Source organism: Mesoplodon mirus (assembly GCF_964341445.2).
Source record: "Mesoplodon mirus genome assembly, contig: HAP1_SCAFFOLD_482, whole genome shotgun sequence".
NCBI classification, from domain to species: domain Eukaryota; kingdom Metazoa; phylum Chordata; class Mammalia; order Artiodactyla; family Ziphiidae; genus Mesoplodon; species Mesoplodon mirus.
The window spans coordinates 283,665-300,860 of record NW_028295502.1 but is presented as its reverse complement, the minus strand read 5'-3'; the positions used below and the strand labels follow the sequence as shown (position 1 = coordinate 300,860).

The following is a 17,196-nucleotide window of genomic DNA, read 5'->3' as shown; positions in this document are numbered from 1 at the left end:
TGCTGCCCCAGGGACCTTGGCAGTTGCAACGTAGGGCTCTTCCCTTTGGGATGGAAACAGCAAGTTTTCCTGTGGTCTACACGCTGGCCCCAAAAATACTACACTCCCAATACTTGTCAACTTTAAGTATTTTCCTACATATCTCCATTTTTCTGTTACTATTTGGGCTACATCCTAGACTTGACACTACATAAATTGCATTCAAGAAGCTATTTTTAAAAGTTGGTAGGAAACCTTAAATCTATGGCTTGCAGTCCCTGGCTTACTTTCATCCAGGTGCATAAGGGTTTTCAAAAGTAGTCAGGTTAGTTACCCCGTATCACAGCCCCACGCTTGTGTCACAGATATAAAAATGGAACATGATATTTAAGGTTTTAGTTGCCAAATCATCAAGCCTCCCAGACAGAGGCAATAGAGCAAAATGATTACAGAGGCATGGATTTTGATTTGCTCCAGCGTCTTGGGCAAGTCACTTGGCCTCTGTATTTATTTGTACTTATCTGCACTTATCTGTCACTTGGGGGTCATAATTGTACCTGGTCCATGGGTACGCTGTACAAATGATCTGTAAAGTAGTTACAAGAAACCGACACAGAGTAAGCACTCCACAGACATTGGCTATTAGCTATTGGAAATAGTTCTCCGTGAAACAGATGACTTTATCAGTGGATGACTCGGTGGGAGACAGTGAATCACAGAATCACAGCATGTTGAAAGTGACCTAGTTCACACTCTTATGTGAAAAAAAGAAAAGTGTGCATGGTTAGAAAATGTCTGAAACTTTACCTAACAAACAGTTCATCATGTTAGCATTGAGGATTAGAATAAATCAGGAAAGGAGGAAAGAAAAACTTGAGTGTAATTCAATTTCTCTATCATTTGTGTTTCTACACTGAGACTGTGAATACACTGGAAGTGCAATTTTTTTTAATGTGGCGGGATAAAGGTTTTCAAGTTTTCCTGATCCATCCATATTATTATCTCAGAATTGCTGGCAGTTCTTGCCATCTTCGGATCTACACCCATGTGAGTCAGTGGGCCATTCTGGACGGAGGAGATAATAGAGCAGAAGTGAAGTGAGAGGAAAGGAGAGACAAGATTTTCTCTTTTCTCTTCAAAGAGGAAAGGTCTTTGGAATGGGAACAACTCACAACCAAACTTTGGGGAAAGGATGTGATGGAAAATGAGACAAACATCCTACCCCTGTGATGAGAAGGATTCCCTGGGCTGGATGGAGGGAGGTCACAGGTGGCTGGACAAGGAAACCAACTAGGGAGAAACACACACAAGTGCAGGGCAAACACCCTGAGGCCACTCAGCCTGACTCCATGCAAACATGTGTCCAGCAGCCAGCCCTTCACCTCTGGCTCCCCAGCAAGACAGGTACCTCGGGCGTGCCAACTCATTCTGAGTCCATTATGCCTGGCCATTCATAAACCGCTGTCTAACGTGTGAGGAATAAACTCTCAATGTTTATGAGGAAACTGGGGAAGGAGATTGAAAGGTTACTTAAACGGAAAAAAAAGAAGTTCAGCAAGGCAGGATGGTAGAGAGACAAGAAAAAGACCTTAAAAGATAGAAAGGATTTGCCAAAGAAGAGAAAGAAAAAGAAATGATTCCAAATGGGTTAACCTGCAGCTAGGAAGTTAAGGAAGATTATTGATGGGTGAAGACTATGGAATAAAGCGAATAAAATTTATCCGAAATTGCTGAGAATATGGTAAGCAGCATGATTATCAAATTATGAATTGGCTGCAATGGCATTCTAGGGGGACACTAGGAAGGGGAAGCAAATGTTCCTGAGATGACAGTAGCAGGGGGAAAGTTGTTTCAGGGGAAGATCAGTCTTGCAGAGGGTGTATCAGAGGAGGGCAAGCGTGAGCAAGCAAGGAAATACTAAGTGTATACGGTTCCTTCACTGAGTGCACCCGGCCCCGCGGTCAGCCTTGAGAACAAGCAGGACTTCAGGTACTAGAGCTACATTTCAGTCATCAAGACTTGAGAAGACACCCTTAACTCAGGTCTTCTCTTCAAACTCCATCTTTCCTTCTTAACCTTCATTTGGCCTCTTCCCTTACCCTCCAGCTGTGGACTGAGGCCACAGAGCAAGATGGGTCACTAGTGTCCTCCATCCCCTGGCGACTGTGGTTCACATCAGTGGAGTACCAAAGGCAATAACCAAGTAACAGACACAAGAGTGTATGAAGAAGAAGAGATTCTGATAAGGCTTTCTGTGACAGTGTGGGCCAAGTCGGCTCTATATGGCCGGTATCACGTGAATTATGAGCAGCCTTAGGGGAGAAGTTCTCAGAAGGCAGAGCCTGGCTCTCTAGAGGCTCTGCGTGCTCACAGCCCACTCCAAGACCTCAGTTACAGCTTCGGCCCCCAATATCCCTCCCTCTGCCTGCTCACAGTTTTTGAAGTCTTCTTTCCTCCACATTTCTCTTGAGAGGTGGAGGAGGAAGATGAGCTTCAGGCCAGCTCAGACTCCCCTGGGATCCCAGCAGGATGCCTATCATTAACCTCCCACCTTCTAGGAAGCTCCTAAGATCTTCACATTTGGGGCAGTTCTCATTTCAGCTGTGCTTCAAATTGCTGGCTGGAGACGGCCTGTTGGAAGGTGGCTAAAAGCAAGTAGCAATCCTTCGGGCAGCCTGGCCCTTCTCGACTGTCAGACACCTTCAGGGATATTCTAGGAAATGTTGTTTGTTCTAGAGAAGGGAGGGAAACAATCCAATTGTCCAATAATGCTTGAATGGAAAATAAATGATGCTATATGCATGTGATGAAATAATATCAAACAGTCAAAAATCAAAGACCTAGATCTATATGGATTCACGTGGATAAATCTTGAAAACATAATATTGATTGAAAGAAAATAAGATAAAGAACGTTAGATTGTGATAACAGGTATGTAAGTATTTAAATATTTAAATCAATTCAACATATTGCTTCTATATATATAGATGCAAGAAAATAAACTTTATCCAAAGAACACACTATTTACATTTAATATGCTCATTTATCTAGGAGACCCAAAAGAACCCACAGATAAACTAGCAGGAACTAATAAGACGGTTCAACAAGGCACACACATACAAGATCAATAAATTTTAAAAATCAATCAGGCTCCTCTACACTGGCGATAACAAATTACAAACTGTAAAAGAAAATAAGAAAAAAAGAAGATCTAAAAATAGTCACAAGAGCCATATAAATTATTTAGAGCTAAGCATACGTAGAAGGCAATATAACTAACAAACTGAGTACGAACAGTTAAACTCCGCCCAACCCAAGGTTAGGAAAAGACTGTTGTTACTTTATGAGAACAGACCCTCTTCTTAAGGAGCAGATCAGTAAGTGAGAGTGAATCAAAGAAACACAGCATTTGAAAAGTCAGCTAGTCCAAGCCTCTTGATCGCACATACAGAAGCTGAAGCCCAGATAGGTTGAGTTACTTGCTAAAGGGCCCAATGTCCTGACTCAAGGACTAGCATTTTTCACTCAGTCGCAAGACACAATCAAATGCAGTACCTTGGAGAGAGATGGGGAAAAAATGAAGAAATCAATTATATAGTTCCTCATCTTTAAGTACAGAAATAGCTGTGACAAAATTACACGTATTGAGGGAAAATTGAAGTGCAGAGTTTAAAATGTCAATAATCCACAGGGAAACTGGAGACCATTTAAAATATTCATATTAAATCTCTCTAGAAAAGACATTAAAAGATGTCCAATCAAAATGTGAATTTTATAATAGACATGGTATGATACAATTTATAATAGATATGGTAGGAACCTTTCCCTTTCACGGGAAAGCATCGGCTGGGAAAAAGGAATTGTTCTTGAAAATGGGGCCTGTGCTACTGCAGACACTGTGCTCACCCTAGGTCCATCGAATGCACTGATGTCAGCACTGAGGTCACAGAATTCCGCTGTGCGCCTGGCAACCTTGCAAACATAACAGCCCTGGTGAGCACTAGGCAGTACTGCTGGTTCACTAAGTGGTACAAGTTTTTCAGCCATTTAGGAGACTTGACTATTTTTGTTTGTATTGAATCATTTCAACGGATTGCCCAAGAGCCAAGAAGGGCCAACCTGTAGGGAAGAGGAGGAGTTGGACATCTCTTGAGGCATCTTCTAAGGGAGACTTCTAGTTGGTACGATGGAACGGCGACAAAAGAGGAAACATCTGGAAAACGAAGAGTCCCAGGAAACTGCCGAGAACGGAGGAGGTATGTGGGGGGCAACTTGTCTGGGGCACATGGGTTTCTGCCAAACTGAAGCTTCTCTAGGAAGCGGGGGACTGAGAACGTGTCACCTGTGAAGCAGGGAGCGAGAGACCTTGTCTCACTGATGCTGCCGTATCTATCTGGAGGGCCCCTGTGGTGTGAGACGGCACAGAACGGCCAGATGCCCCCTGGGAGTTGGGAGGTCAGCTCCGCTGGTCTGAGGACTCTCTCCTGGGGCAGCCGGGCCTGGAGCTTTGTCGGACTCACAGCAGGCTGCATCCTGCTTGCACAGACCTAGAGGTGCAGCTTTTCTCAGTCCCCGATTTCTCTCTTATTCTCTTGGATCTTTCCCTGGGGTCATGAGGTGGGGGATGTGAAGGATGCAAGGATGCTGAGAGAGACCCATGAGTTGCTTGGCCTCTTTTACCAAAGTGGAAAGAGAAGCCCCATGAGTTGAAGGCCCTGTTGAAAAATATCTTGACAAGTGGAATGCACTTTGAAAGAAGATTGTTTGTCTAGGGATGGTGTCATATTGAAAGCAAGGAGGATTTATTCCTTCAACAGGAAGAATTTCCCAAAGGAGATCAAGGGAAGGGAAGGGTTTTCCAGAGACTGAGACCACGTGAGCGGGGGTGAGAAATGGCCTCAGGGTCCTGCGGGGAGCTCTGAGAGCCACGGGCCACGTGGTGCCTGCATGCATTAAATGTAGGCGAGTAGCTTGCCCTGGGAGAGGGGTGGTCACCCCAGAGCTCCAGCTAGAGGCCTCTGCCCCAGATTAGAGCCCAGTAGCTCCTACCAGGCCCAGGGCCCTGGAGACTGTAGGATGGGCCCTGGGAATGGAGCTCTAGACAGCAGGCAGATTTCCAGGCAGTGGCTGGGACAGGCTGGGGAAGGCAATGACTGCCCCTGACCATTCAGAATATTTTGCTCTATGTTCCTGTGTGTGTGTGGGTGTGTGACTGGGTGTGTGTGTGTGTGTGTGTGTGTGTGTGTGTGTGGTAGTGCAGAGAAGAGCGAGATGAATGGGGTTAGAGTGCTTACCAGATATAAAGTCTGCGTGGTAAAGTTCTTGTCACCCTGCCTGGACCTGGCTGACACTCGGTGTACGTAAGAGTGTATACAGAATTCTTGTTAGGGGTGTTTTATGAGACAGTAACTCATACACCCATGTACACTCTGATGCAGCAAAAATATCACACACCCCACATATAACTTCCTTAGTAAACCACACAGAGCACATGGAGGTATATACACGCATCCCTCCTGTACTACGTTCTCATACAACCCACCTGTATCACAATCCTCTCCTCCAACACCAAACGCTGGAGATGAGATATGTATATAGAGACTCACACTATATATATAGGACACACAGACACACACACACTATATATATATATATATATATATATATGTATCTCCACAACTCTCACACAAACACAGCTAACTTCAGCCATCGCTAAATACCTCTGTAAGAACCAGTCACGTGTCATACACACCACACTTGTAACACATTCTTGAGTAATGCCAGACCCGCTTTGTACAAACCACAGTAAACCACAGTCTCAGTAACCCATGTCAGGATTGCCAGAGAAAATATGGGCTATCCAGTTCAATTTGAATTCCAGATAAACAACAAGTAATTTTTCAGTATCAGTATGTCCCAAATATTGTATGGGCCATACTTACACTAAAACTAAGTAAGAACAAATACTGCATGGGAATACTTACACTAAAAAATTATTCTGGGTTTATCTGAAACTGAAATTTAACTGGGTGCCTTGTATTCTTGTTCGCTAAGTCTGGCAACCCTTATATACTTACCACCAGCTGATGTATTATATATTTATTGTAGTTTTGTTTAGTGTGTGTCTTCCCCTACTAGAATGTGCAGCGTTACCAAAGACTACAACAATGGAAGAGTGCCGGATACACAGGAGTAGCTGCTTACTGAATCTTGGTGAATGAATGAATGAACACGCACCATAAATACAAGCCACACCATGTAATGAGGAAACGTTACATGTCCCAGAATTCCTGACTTGTGAACAGAAACCATGCACACAAAGGCCACAGACACAGATAGACACATCTGCACTGTGCTCCCCATGCCAACCCCACACTTACCACAGACTTAACTGATACACATCACTCACTCTTCCCACACACTCACAGTCACCACCGAGGCCTACATTACCAACTAGACAGTGAGAGAATAAGTATTGATTGGAATTAAATCCTGGAGGATCCACTGGGAACCACACTCTCAACTGTGTGTATTCACTGCACCTGACACGTGCCACACACTCAGTAAATATTTGTGGACAGAGGACTGATGAACCCACCCTGAGCCTTTCATTCCTCCCTCAGGAATCTCGAAGTCACAAGAGGATCCCCCTCGGCTTGGATCCACTGTGGTGGCCCAAGGCTGCAGCCCAGGGGCAGTGGAGGTCTCCTCTGCCCCTAAATACTTCTTCTGTACTTCTACTCCGCGCAAGCTCAGCTACGCTGGTAAGGGCGCGGGGCTCCTCAGGTGAGGGGGTGCTTGGCTGTGAGGCAGGAGGCACACAGATCCCAGGGAGGCTGAGAGGAAATCCAGGGTCATCAGAGGTGATGAGGGCTCTGTGGAGGAGCCTGTGCAGGATGGCTGAGCTGTTCCGAGGGCGTGGATGCCAGCTGAGTCTGGGGGGGCGGTGTGAATACTGCTACTACCATGGTGGGGAAGTCAAGGAGCAGGGTCCGGAAATGTCTGGGCTTGAGGTGGAGGGAAGAGGGACCAGATTAAGCATCTTCAGAGGAAAATGTAGGCTTTGTCTTTGCCTTTGCTTCCAGAGAAGGACAGAGTTCTGCATCATACACCTCTAGACTGAGAGCAGGACCATCCAGCTCAGGTCCACACAGCTCACACATACATCTGCCCTCCAGGCACAGCCCTTCTCAGAGCACACATAAACCCCAAGCACCACAGCCCCATTCCACATGTAATGCACCACCGATATTACCAAAATCACACTCCTTGTCATACACGCATCCAGCCGCATCCCTCACATACCACAGCCCTCACCACCATACTCCACACCCCTGTATACAGACACCGCTCCAGTATCCCCCCCACGCACATGAAAAGCCCACAGATGACACCAGATACACCGCTCCATCCTACGGCCAACAGACACCAAGCTCACGACATAGCTACGTCATGCAAATGTCCCTCTCTCGTCTACCACACCTGCTCCCTCAGCTTCCGGCACGGCCCATGCATGTTATTATGGTTTTAATTTCCTTTTTCAGCAATGCGGAGATTTCGAGACACTGCCTGGCCTACAGCACCCCTAGCCCAGGTTCAGGAAGAAGGGGAGACCGCTCCCCCATCACACTGTGTCTCCTCCTCACTCTCTTCACCCTGTAAGGACTATCTGCACCCAGACAAAGAGGAAAGGGGCATGAAAATATACTACATGCAGGTACAAGTGAACAAGGGTGTCGCTGTCTCCTGGAAGACAAAGAAACCCTTGGAGTTGCCTGAAAAGCAGCTGACGATAGAAGAAGTGACCCTTCCTGAGGATGCATGCACAGTAGGCACTTGCCCCTCTGATGTGTTCACCGAAAGCCTCCTGTCTGACAGTGAGCCCACTGGGGAGGAGAAAGAGTATGAGGAAAGGGCAGAGCCAGGCAGCCCATCAGGGTCACCTGCCGTCGAGGAGAGACCCAGGGCCAAGACACCGGACTGGATGGTGACCATGGAGACCGGCTTCAGGTGCATGGCCTGCTGCCGGGTCTTCCCCACCTTGGAGATCCTCCAGCAGCACGTGAAGGGCGGCGTCCTGCAGGGCTTCAGCTGCCGTGTCTTTCATCTCAACATGGCCCAGTGGATGGGCAATGTGGAATCCGAGAGCACACCTGAGGAGGAGGAGGAGGAGGAGGAAGAGAAGCAAGAAGAAAAAGAGAATGAGGGAGAGCAGCCCACGGGGGAAGGCCCCAGCCCAAAGAGACCCCGCAGGCAGGGTCTTTTCTCTCCTTTGAGTTCCAAACAGCAACTGAGATTCATGGGACAGAAGATCCTGGAGGACGGTGTGGCCGTCCCTTGGAAGAGGTAAGGCTTGAGGCTGGCAGTCTTCTGAGCCTATGTCACGAGGGCCCAGAGGAGTCTAAGGGAAGGGGCCGCACACATGTGCTGGTTTACCTAATGGCTCTGCAGTTGCATCAAATGGGACACACCCAGCACTAACAAAGGCATTGACCTCTGTTGACGTAAACAAGAAGGTGGAGCCTTTTCCTAGGAGTTTTCTCAGGGTCTGCACGATGGACCTCAACTCTTAGAGGACGTACTGCCAGCAGCTCCTTCTCGGCAGAGAGAGCCAGGAGTGGTCTCAAGAGAGGACAGGGGCCCTTGCAGGACCAGAACTTTGAGGTCTGAGAGCCTTGGGCCTAAGCCGAGATCTCACCCTGACCACTGGACCGAGCCTTCTGTGACAAAGGGGAATATGAAAGAGAGTCACGTGGAAATGAGGTCCCCCGAGATATGGAAATGTTCCAGAACCTTCGTTGCGTGGTAGTTGATCTGGAGCCAAGCTCACTGTGGTGTGTGTGGCTCTGAGCATTAAGGCAATGCTGGAGGGTAACCCTGACCAGCAGAGCTTGGAGTGCTTCTTGTCTCTTCCTGTCCTACCTCATTTGTTTTATCCCTTCCAGGGAGAAGAAAGGACCCTCGGGAGAGTAGCAGACAGAATGCCGTGGTCTGAAGGAGGATGAAGGGACCGGCACTCAGTCTAACATCATATGACAATAGAAGCGTCCTATGCAATAAAGGGCATTTTCGAAACCTTTCCTGGAGCTTTTATTTAATGACATTTTTCTATCTATGCATCTATCTGTCATCTACATCTGTATCTTTCAAGGTTTGTGAACAAGCTTTCACATAAGCACTAGAGACGTCCGCCAGCATTTTCCAGAAGAGGCCTGCAAATTGCTGGGGACTCCTCACAAATAGGGAACGGCCACAACCCCTGCCACACAGACTATGCGCGTGGCCCTCCTGACGTACTCCCACTCTCTCTCTGAATTTCCCAACGTCTGAGATGAGGGTGCTGGCTGGAGGCAATGATCACGTGCAGGCTGAATCTTCTCCAGATTCTGATTCTCTTCCTGGGCATATCATCCTCAAGCACAGTCTCCATGTCCCTGGCCACACTGATCTCTCTCCTTCAGTCCTTCCCTCCCTCCCTCTCCTGCCTCCCAGTGCAGAGAATACTTTTTTGCATTTGAGACGACATTTATTTTTGGTTCACAGAATTCTCACCTGTTCTACTGTGGCCTCCGTTGTGAACATTCCAAAGCTGAGACTTTTCTGTTTTTCTCCCTCATTTCTGCTGAGTCTTTACCTTCCTAATGCAGTGAACTCACAGTGCCTAGCTGACTGGATGGGGAAAAAGATCCAGGGAGCAAAGAGAAATAATAAAAGAATATATCAGTTAATTTTTCATAGTGTTATCCAACTACATATTTTTAAAATTTTGGAATAATATTAGGAATCTTCTCTTTATAAAAAACTGAATTATCGGGCTTCCCTGGTGGAGCAGTGGTTAAGAATATGCCTGCGAATGCAGGGGACATGGGTTCGAGCCCTGGTCTGGGAAGATCCCACGTGCCACGGAGTAACTAAGCCCGCGCGCCACAACCACTGAGCCTGCACTCTAGAGCCTGTGCCACATCTACCGAGCCCATGTGCCAGAACTACGGAAGCCTGCGTGCCTAGAGCCCATGATCCGGAACAAGAGAAGCCACTGCAATGAGAAGCCCGTGCACCACAGCCAAGAGGAGCCCCCGCTCACTGCAACTAGAGAACGCCCGCTAGCAGCAACAAAGACCCAATGCAGCCCCAAATAAATTAATTAATTTTAAAAAATTGAATTAGTTTCAAGGGTACAATGTATAAAGGTACAATAAAAGCCCCCCTTCATAACACCCCAACCCCACTCTCAAGATGGAATAGATATGCTGTGATACAATTTATAGTCGTAGTACTACTCCTCCTCCCACCACATCCGAAATCCTCTGAGCCAGGTGCAGCAGCTTCCTTTCACAATGCTAGGACCCGCCACAAGACACATGATAATCCCTTTGGACATTTCAAGGAGCGGCACCAAGGGAACAGTACCGGGGAAATGCCACTGACAGCTCAGAATATCCATGGCATTTCTAGAGCCTCGGCACTGCTCTTGCTCTGGGAATGAAGGTCCAAAAAGCACATCGGAGAATGTTCATATTTGTAAACAAGCTCCACCTTTGAAACACGATCTACATAGAACCACATATACAAGCCTGCACGATGGATGAAGCCAAGGTCTCCTCCATGATTTCCCTTCTGACCACCTTATTGTCTCCTCAACCATAAAAGGTGAACTTGAAACTCAGGACCTTGCCTTGTCACCAGAAACATCCAAGCTTGGATCAGTCTTTCTAAGACCAGATACTTGCTCTCTGAACTATTAGAGACTTGTCACATACACACAGGTAGAACAGGATTATTTCTATCTACCTGGGGACATGGAGTCTTTCACATTGCTCCTGATAAAACTCTCACAACAGCAAAACGTTACCTACAAAGGGTTCAAGCTATGACACTCCCAATTTCCACAAACCTCCTCAGCTCTTGTGAGTCACATGCAGCCAATTCCAGGAATTGGAAACATGGTTGTGAGGATGAAACTGACTTTGGGGCTCCCCTTGGATATGGTCTTCCAGACTTACCAAAAGGCCATTAAGAGGAAGGTTTACCCCACCTCAGGGAAACCCGAGGCAGTACTTGCAGTCAAGGGCTGGCCATGGCTTCTGAGCTACATCCAAAAAGAATTTCATACTGTACCTGGATCTGCTGAAGCCATTTCTGACTGTCCGAGAGCCAGCATGTACCGCTCCTCAACTGCCTCCATTGTGGATCATCAGTAGGGCTGTCAGATTTAGTACATAAAAATACAGGATACCCAGTTAACCTTGAACTTCACATGAATAATAAGTCATTATTTTTAGTATAAGTAGATCCTATGAACTATTTGGGGCATACTTATCTTCAAAATGTACTCGTTGTTTTTCAAACATTCATATTTAACTAAACAGCCTATATTTTATCTGTCCACCCTACTCAGCAGAAATGATGGAGGCTCATAGAGATCCAGGAGACGCCTCAGCGCCTCCTCAGCTTTTATTTCTACGTCCTGGACAGCGAGCACGAACCTTCCACTCCGTCATTGTCTAGAATGGAGGATATTCTCTGTTTTAGAGATTTTTCTACTTGTCATTGTTATTATCTTCCTTATTTTAAAGAGATGTTTATTTTTCCCCAAACTTAATAGCTCATCCAAAAGTATTTCAAAGTTCATTAGACAAGGGAAAAACAACATGGTTCTGAAAAGTGAAGGAAACCGCCTGGTGTTTAGTAAAGAAGTAGTAGGGAGATTGAAATAGCCAAACTTAATAAGCAGATCTCTCCAAGGGTATTTTCAGAGCTTGATACGCTCCCACACCCTGAAAATATTATTACATCAAGAATGTAGAACTGCTAACCAAATGTAAGGCTCCCATATGATTCTATCAAACTGAGGATGCTTCTTTACTAAGCAGTGAGCACACTTGCTGCCCCAGGGACCTTGGCAGTTGCAACGTAGGGCTCTTCCCTTTGGGATGGAAACAGCAAGTTTTCCTGTGGTCTACACGCTGGCCCCAAAAATACTACACTCCCAATACTTGTCAACTTTAAGTATTTTCCTACATATCTCCATTTTTCTGTTACTATTTGGGCTACATCCTAGACTTGACACTACATAAATTGCATTCAAGAAGCTATTTTTAAAAGTTGGTAGGAAACCTTAAATCTATGGCTTGCAGTCCCTGGCTTACTTTCATCCAGGTGCATAAGGGTTTTCAAAAGTAGTCAGGTTAGTTACCCCGTATCACAGCCCCACGCTTGTGTCACAGATATAAAAATGGAACATGATATTTAAGGTTTTAGTTGCCAAATCATCAAGCCTCCCAGACAGAGGCAATAGAGCAAAATGATTACAGAGGCATGGATTTTGATTTGCTCCAGCGTCTTGGGCAAGTCACTTGGCCTCTGTATTTATTTGTACTTATCTGCACTTATCTGTCACTTGGGGGTCATAATTGTACCTGGTCCATGGGTACGCTGTACAAATGATCTGTAAAGTAGTTACAAGAAACCGACACAGAGTAAGCACTCCACAGACATTGGCTATTAGCTATTGGAAATAGTTCTCCGTGAAACAGATGACTTTATCAGTGGATGACTCGGTGGGAGACAGTGAATCACAGAATCACAGCATGTTGAAAGTGACCTAGTTCACACTCTTATGTGAAAAAAAGAAAAGTGTGCATGGGTAGAAAATGTCTGAAACTTTACACAACAAAGAGTTCATCATGTTAACTTGGAGGATTAGAATAAATCAGGAAAGGAGGAAAGAAAAACTTGAGTGTAATTCAATTTCTCTATCATTTGTGTTTCTACACTGAGACTCTGAATACACTGGAAGTGCAATTTTTTTTAATGTGGCGGGATAAAGGTTTTCAAGTTTTCCTGATCCATCCATATTATTATCTCAGAATTGCTGGCAGTTCTTGCCATCTTCGGATCTACACCCATGTGAGTCAGTGGGCCATTCTGGACGGAGGAGATAATAGAGCAGAAGTGAAGTGAGAGGAAAGGAGAGACAAGATTTTCTCTTTTCTCTTCAAAGAGGAAAGGTCTTTGGAATGGGAACAAATCACAACCAAACTTTGGGGAAAGGATGTGATGGAAAATGAGACAAACATCCTACCCCTGTGATGAGAAGGATTCCCTGGGCTGGATGGAGGGAGGTCACAGGTGGCTGGACAAGGAAACCAACTAGGGAGAAACACACACAAGTGCAGGGCAAACATCCTGAGGCCACTCAGCCTGACTCCATGCAAACATGTGTCCAGCAGCCAGCCCTTCACCTCTGGCTCCCCAGCAAGACAGGTACCTCGGGCGTGCCAACTCATTCTGAGTCCATTATGCCTGGCCATTCATAAACCGCTGTCTAACGTGTGAGGAATAAACTCTCAATGTTTATGAGGAAACTGGGGAAGGAGATTGAAAGGTTACTTAAACGGAAAAAAAAGAAGTTCAGCAAGGCAGGATGGTAGAGAGACAAGAAAAAGACCTTAAAAGATAGAAAGGATTTGCCAAAGAAGAGAAAGAAAAAGAAATGATTCCAAATGGGTTAACCTGCAGCTAGGAAGTTAAGGAAGATTATTGATGGGTGAAGACTATGGAATAAAGCGAATAAAATTTATCCGAAATTGCTGAGAATATGGTAAGCAGCATGATTATCAAATTATGAATTGGCTGCAATGGCATTCTAGGGGGACACTAGGAAGGGGAAGCAAATGTTCCTGAGATGACAGTAGCAGGGGGAAAGTTGTTTCAGGGGAAGATCAGTCTTGCAGAGGGTGTATCAGAGGAGGGCAAGCGTGAGCAAGCAAGGAAATACTAAGTGTATACGGTTCCTTCACTGAGTGCACCCGGCCCCGCGGTCAGCCTTGAGAACAAGCAGGACTTCAGGTACTAGAGCTACATTTCAGTCATCAAGACTTGAGAAGACACCCTTAACTCAGGTCTTCTCTTCAAACTCCATCTTTCCTTCTTAACCTTCATTTGGCCTCTTCCCTTACCCTCCAGCTGTGGACTGAGGCCACAGAGCAAGATGGGTCACTAGTGTCCTCCATCCCCTGGCGACTGTGGTTCACATCAGTGGAGTACCAAAGGCAATAACCAAGTAACAGACACAAGAGTGTATGAAGAAGAAGAGATTCTGATAAGGCTTTCTGTGACAGTGTGGGCCAAGTCGGCTCTATATGGCCGGTATCACGTGAATTATGAGCAGCCTTAGGGGAGAAGTTCTCAGAAGGCAGAGCCTGGCTCTCTAGAGGCTCTGCGTGCTCACAGCCCACTCCAAGACCTCAGTTACAGCTTCGGCCCCCAATATCCCTCCCTCTGCCTGCTCACAGTTTTTGAAGTCTTCTTTCCTCCACATTTCTCTTGAGAGGTGGAGGAGGAAGATGAGCTTCAGGCCAGCTCAGACTCCCCTGGGATCCCAGCAGGATGCCTATCATTAACCTCCCACCTTCTAGGAAGCTCCTAAGATCTTCACATTTGGGGCAGTTCTCATTTCAGCTGTGCTTCAAATTGCTGGCTGGAGACGGCCTGTTGGAAGGTGGCTAAAAGCAAGTAGCAATCCTTCGGGCAGCCTGGCCCTTCTCGACTGTCAGACACCTTCAGGGATATTCTAGGAAATGTTGTTTGTTCTAGAGAAGGGAGGGAAACAATCCAATTGTCCAATAATGCTTGAATGGAAAATAAATGATGCTATATGCATGTGATGAAATAATATCAAACAGTCAAAAATCAAAGACCTAGATCTATATGGATTCACATGGATAAATCTTGAAAACATAATATTGATTGAAAGAAAATAAGATAAAGAACGTTAGATTGTGATAACAGGTATGTAAGTATTTAAATATTTAAATCAATTCAACATATTGCTTCTATATATATAGATGCAAGAAAATAAACTTTATCCAAAGAACACACTATTTACATTTAATATGCTCATTTATCTAGGAGACCCAAAAGAACCCACAGATAAACTAGCAGGAACTAATAAGACGGTTCAACAAGGCACACACATACAAGATCAATAAATTTTAAAAATCAATCAGGCTCCTCTACACTGGCGATAACAAATTACAAACTGTAAAAGAAAATAAGAAAAAAAGAAGATCTAAAAATAGTCACAAGAGCCATATAAATTATTTAGAGCTAAGCATACGTAGAAGGCAATATAACTAACAAACTGAGTACGAACAGTTAAACTCCGCCCAACCCAAGGTTAGGAAAAGACTGTTGTTACTTTATGAGAACAGACCCTCTTCTTAAGGAGCAGATCAGTAAGTGAGAGTGAATCAAAGAAACACAGCATTTGAAAAGTCAGCTAGTCCAAGCCTCTTGATCGCACATACAGAAGCTGAAGCCCAGATAGGTTGAGTTACTTGCTAAAGGGCCCAATGTCCTGACTCAAGGACTAGCATTTTTCACTCAGTCGCAAGACACAATCAAATGCAGTACCTTGGAGAGAGATGGGGAAAAAATGAAGAAATCAATTATATAGTTCCTCATCTTTAAGTACAGAAATAGCTGTGACAAAATTACACGTATTGAGGGAAAATTGAAGTGCAGAGTTTAAAATGTCAATAATCCACAGGGAAACTGGAGACCATTTAAAATATTCATATTAAATCTCTCTAGAAAAGACATTAAAAGATGTCCAATCAAAATGTGAATTTTATAATAGACATGGTATGATACAATTTATAATAGATATGGTAGGAACCTTTCCCTTTCACGGGAAAGCATCGGCTGGGAAAAAGGAATTGTTCTTGAAAATGGGGCCTGTGTTACTGCAGACACTGTGCTCACCCTAGGTCCATCGAATGCACTGATGTCAGCACTGAGGTCACAGAATTCCGCTGTGCGCCTGGCAACCCTGCAAACATAACAGCCCTGGTGAGCACTAGGCAGTACTGCTGGTTCACTAAGTGGTACAAGTTTTTCAGCCATTTAGGAGACTTGACTATTTTTGTTTGTATTGAATCATTTCAACGGATTGCCCAAGAGCCAAGAAGGGCCAACCTGTAGGGAAGAGGAGGAGTTGGACATCTCTTGAGGCATCTTCTAAGGGAGACTTCTAGTTGGTACGATGGAACGGCGACAAAAGAGGAAACATCTGGAAAATGAAGAGTCCCAGGAAACTGCCGAGAACGGAGGAGGTATGTGGGGGGCAACTTGTCTGGGGCACATGGGTTTCTGCCAAACTGAAGCTTCTCTAGGAAGCGGGGGACTGAGAACGTGTCACCTGTGAAGCAGGGAGCGAGAGACCTTGTCTCACTGATGCTGCCGTATCTATCTGGAGGGCCCCTGTGGTGTGAGACGGCACAGAACGGCCAGATGCCCCCTGGGAGTTGGGAGGTCAGCTCCGCTGGTCTGAGGACTCTCTCCTGGGGCAGCCGGGCCTGGAGCTTTGTCGGACTCACAGCAGGCTGCATCCTGCTTGCACAGACCTAGAGGTGCAGCTTTTCTCAGTCCCCGATTTCTCTCTTATTCTCTTGGATCTTTCCCTGGGGTCATGAGGTGGGGGATGTGAAGGATGCAAGGATGCTGAGAGAGACCCATGAGTTGCTTGGCCTCTTTTACCAAAGTGGAAAGAGAAGCCCCATGAGTTGAAGGCCCTGTTGAAAAATATCTTGACAAGTGGAATGCACTTTGAAAGAAGATTGTTTGTCTAGGGATGGTGTCATATTGAAAGCAAGGAGGATTTATTCCTTCAACAGGAAGAATTTCCCAAAGGAGATCAAGGGAAGGGAAGGGTTTTCCAGAGACTGAGACCACGTGAGCAGGGGTGAGAAATGGCCTCAGGGTCCTGCGGGGAGCTCTGAGAGCCACGGGCCACGTGGTGCCTGCGTGCATTAAATGTAGGCGAGTAGCTTGCCCTGGGAGAGGGGTGGTCACCCCAGAGCTCCAGCTAGAGGCCTCTGCCCCAGATAAGAGCCCAGTAGCTCCTACCAGGCCCAGGGCTCTGGAGACTGTAGGATGGGCCCTGGGAATGGAGCTCTAGACAGCAGGCAGATTTCCAGGCAGTGGCTGGGACAGGCTGGGGAAGGCAATGACTGCCCCTGACCATTCAGAATATTTTGCTCTATGTTCCTGTGTGTGTGTGGGTGTGTGAGTGTGTGTGTGTGTGTGTGTGTGTGTGTGTGTGTGTGGTAGTGCAGAGAAGAGCGAGATGAATGGGGTTAGAGTGCTTACCAGATATAAAGTCTGCGTGGTAAAGTTCTTGTCACCCTGCCTGGACCTGGCTGACACTCGGTG

The 17,196-nt window shown here is 45.9% G+C and overlaps 1 long non-coding RNA gene across 2 annotated transcripts in view; it reads right to left on the bottom strand.

Moving 5' to 3' along the window:
- LOC309797402 overlaps nt 1-11,181 on the bottom strand; it is a 168,353-nt gene extending 157,172 nt beyond the window's left edge. For both annotated transcript variants that reach the window (XR_016039667.1, XR_016039668.1), the window contains exons 1-2: nt 11,098-11,181; nt 10,390-10,455 (exon numbers count right to left, since the gene is read on the bottom strand). This is a non-coding gene — a long non-coding RNA (uncharacterized lncRNA). The remainder of the gene's footprint in view (nt 1-10,389; nt 10,456-11,097) is intronic.
- Nucleotides 11,182-17,196: the final 6,015 nt, after the last annotated feature.